This window comes from Tachypleus tridentatus, chromosome 10, assembly GCF_004210375.1.
Source record: "Tachypleus tridentatus isolate NWPU-2018 chromosome 10, ASM421037v1, whole genome shotgun sequence".
Classification (NCBI taxonomy): Eukaryota; Metazoa; Arthropoda; class Merostomata; order Xiphosura; family Limulidae; genus Tachypleus; species Tachypleus tridentatus.
This window is the reverse complement of record NC_134834.1, coordinates 68128882-68133442: the sequence shown is the minus strand read 5'-3', so window position 1 is coordinate 68133442 and position 4561 is coordinate 68128882.

The following is a 4561-nucleotide window of genomic DNA, read 5'->3' as shown; positions in this document are numbered from 1 at the left end:
AGTAAAGATATCGATCCAATTTCAAACTTAAACAACAAACCGCTTTAACTAATGGAGATTCTAAATTAAGATTGATTGATTATTTGGAATTAAGCACAAAGCTGCACAATGGACTATATGTGTTCTGTCCATCACGGGTATCGAAACCGTTTTGTACCGATGCAAGTCCACAGAAATATCATTGTGCCACAGGATGGCGGTAAATTAAGAAATCAACAAACGTTTTTCTTTCAATTTTATAGTTCGTGCCAATATATATTTTGAGTGCACAGACTAATAACAATATTAAGTTGTACTTTTGTCGCTAAGCAACATGACATAAAAGCCATTGTTGGAACACAATATTACTAAAAGACAACGACCTTATATATATTAAAATTTATTACATAAGGGAGCACTTCTTTTCTATGTGGTTTTTCGCTTCCGTAATTAAAATGATGCGCACACGCATTCACACATATACGTATAATATCCAGGTGCACACCCTCAGGGTCCACTTAGTATGGGTGAAAATTTTCAGGTTTCTAGGTTTTTCCATCTTGGTCATATGATTTAAAGATCACCTTATCAGGATCCTGTATAAAAGATTTGATATTACATACACACGTATTCTTTCACGTTAATTAATTGTTTCAAATGTGTTAGGGCCGGCATGGTAGAGTTGTTAGAGCGCTTAACTCGAAATATGAGGGTGTGGGCTCGAATCCCTGTCACACCAACTATGCTCACCCCTTTGAGGGTATTATAAGGTGCAATCCCACTATTCGTTGATAAAAAAGTAGGCTAAGAGTTGATGGTGGGTGGTGTTGACTATCTGCCATCCTTCTAGTCTTACACTGTTAAATTAGGGACGGCTAGCACAGATAGCCCTCGTGTATCTTTGCGCGAAATTAAAAAAAGAAACAAATTGAATGTGTTATTCTTATTACTTTTAACCTTTTGCTATTTTTGTGTTATTATCCAGTTGTTAAATATATACTATCTTTCCTTTTTACGCTTTCTTTCAAATTCCCGTAATTATCATCATGGTATTTATCTAAGCAAATTAGGCTGTTATAATTTTTTCTTTATATCATAATTTACTTATTGAATTTGCTTTTTATGTAATGCTTTGATTTGAAGAAATTTTAGTATAATTGAATCCCTTTAACATTTAAAAAATTCTAAATGTAATAGCATTTTAGAAAATATATAATACAATTTTTCTGTTCTCTTTCTTTTATAGATTTACCTTTAGAAAAATTAAGAATAAAGTGATAGTCCACCAAAACATATTTTCCTATATTAAGACGGTTTTAAGTTAATATTTTCTGTGTACTTTGAATATTACTGATTTAAGCATTTAAGTTTAGTATAAAAGACGACTCACCGACGGTACGAATCAATCTCCCTTAAATTGTGAAAACCAATTAGAACTGTAGATTTACCAAAGAAATATTTAGGAAGTTTTTGGATATACCTGCTAAGCAATCACGTTTTTAATTAATATATATATGATAACACAAACGGAGTTGCTATGAAATATAGATTATCATTGTTATTGACTAATCATTTTGTATGTTATTATGAAAGAATAGAATAAATGAATGTTATGAATAATATAAATTTACATGCTCTAACTGTATGTTTTTATTCAACAAGGTTCTTGTCATATACTTTATTCCTAAGACGGATGGTAACAAGTTTTCAGAATTGCTACATTGTATCTTCTAGCTTGTTCGAGAAATCTTATTTTTACTAATAAAAAAGTATTACAAAAATACACACTATGGGATAAATGTATAGTCACAATAAATCACTTCTTTCAAAGTACTTCCGATTGTAATATACTACTAATAGTAAGAAATATAACTTCTACTTAAGTATATTTCACCAATCACCTGTGAAATGTCAAGTGCTTGTGTAAAACTTAGTTTCCTGAGTACCTATGTTCGAGTTATTACTTTTGTACAAGTTTAACTGACAATTGCAACTACACTAATGTGTATTTGTGGCATTAACTTTCGATAAAAGCTTGCTTCCCAATGTCTAATAGAACACTTAGAACGTGTAAATCCTTAAGAATATACTATACAATGGAATAACCATTGATATATTTGTCAATAAAATGACTGATTTTGTTGTTATTTTAATCAACGATTATAGTTATTTTTTTTACAGTATTAATCAATTAACTATATTTCATGCATGATATTTCAAAGCATGCAGGATCAACATAAAAACAGCAACTTAACATCAGGAAAGAATTCCAATAAACCAAGTATTTTTGGAAACTTTGTTAAGTAACATTACGTTTAGTACAACATAGGACTTATTTGTCCATCATGGATGATCCGTCTTCTAAGTTCAACTAACAAAAATTATAAGATATTAAAACTAGCTCTTTCATTCATATACGTATCAAGCTTTCTTTTAAACGCACTTAAATTTACTGCTTCAACAACATCTAAAAGAAACGCATTTCAGAAGCCAACTACCCTCTTAGAAAGATAAAACTGTTTTAACTGAAGATGACTCCTATACTGCAAATATTTATGCTTGTGTCACCTGGTCCCACTGTTATCACTGCAAAGTATGAAACAATATTATGTATCAACACTATTAATTCCTTTTACGATCTTAAACACAGCAATCGGATCCCTTCTAACTTTTCTTTTTATAAAGAGAAAATAATTTGTAAAATATCAACCCTTTCATCCTAGACACAATTCTAGTAATCTTTGTCTGAAGCCATTCCAACAATTAAATGTTCTTTCTAAACTAAGGAAACTAAAACGGAACACAATACTTCAAATTTAGCCTAACCAGTGATCTAAAGAGTGAAATTATACAACGTAAAACCCTATTTGTCCTTCCGCTAGCAACAGTACACTGCTTGGAAGGCTTTAGAGACTGATCAACTATTACACCAAGATCTCTTTCCTTTATAATACTGTTAAGATTATTCCCATACAAATTATACTTATAATTTATTGCATGTATTATAATCAAAATACATTTTCCATTTATTTGCCCAGCTCCGTAAATGATCTAAATCCTTTTGTAAGTCAACAGTATTCCTTTCATAATTAGCAAAACCCAAGGCCTTAATATCACTAGCGAATTTAAATAATTTATTGACCATTCCTGCATCTGTCATTGATGTAAATCAAAATGAGCAAAGTCTAATACTAAGTCCTAAGGAACTTTACTTATAACATTAATCCAGTTTAACTGAACTCCATTTATTGCAATCCTCTCCTTTCATTCATACATTCAATATTCTATCCACTTTGCTAACTTGTTCCCCCACATTTATAGAGATAATGTTTTTATAAGCCTCTTATGTGTTATTTTATAAAATGCTTTATAAAATCCAGATACACCAAATTTACACCCTTAACCTCATCTATATAAGCAGTAACCTTTTCAAAGAATGTCAAAAGGTTTTTAGGATGAATTTTTTCCCTTAGTGATACCATGTTGACTATACCCATTTAAAAAGTACCTGCGTCTAGTTTTAAACTATGTTAAATGGTTTTACAAAACAACTTTTATCTGACTTTTCAAAACTTTTATTACAATTGATACAAGACACTAATGGGCTTATAATTACTGGGACAATTTTTATCTCCTCCATTGAAAAGAGAAATGACATCAGCTAACTTCCAATCCTTTGGTAACTGCCCAATACAGAAGAAATTACCAAAAAGAATAGTAGCAAGTTGCTCATGTATCCAATCTTTAACCTGCTTCAAACTTCTTGCAAAAATATTAACTAACCCAGGAATGTTATCGTTCTTCATTTTTTTTTCTAAACCAGCTTAGAATTAATGTAGTCAACTTGTTCGACCTTATTTCAATCTATCAGCTGTTAAAGATGTGGAATACTGTTTAAAACTACATTAGTAAAACCCGAAGTAAAAACCAAGCCATCTCATTCTTATCAGATAAGAACCTTCCTTCATTATCTCTCAAGGGTCTTACCCTATCCTAATATTTTATTTACCTTTAATGTATTTAAAGCAATCTTTATTGTTTATTTTTATATTTTTAAACAACCTTTTTCTTGCATCCGTTTTTATGTCCGAATTTCCTGTTTCACCAACTTTCCTGATCTTTTATAATCTCCTAAATTTTCCGTCATACAAGGCAATTTAAAATTCTTAAATTTATTGTGCATTTCTGAAGTAGAAAGTTATTACACATTGGGCTATCTATGTATGCTCATTTCTAGTATCAAAACCCAAATTTTAGCAGTATAAACCATCAGACTTACCATTGAAACACCGAGAAGATTAGAGAAGTGAATTTTTCTTCATCAGGAGTGTATATTACAAAACATTTCTTAAATGTACTTTCATTAAAACATGGATAAAACAATTTTACATTAATATAGTTAACTTTAATGTACTTACTAAAAACTGTTTCTAAATAAAAATTCAAACCATATCCTGTTATACCAACGTCTAACTTTTATAAATAAAAATATCCACTTGGAGTATTTTTAGATTTCACGGAATAATCTGAAATAATAATAAGTGTTTATAAGTTTATTATGTAACGATCCCTTTCTAGAAAT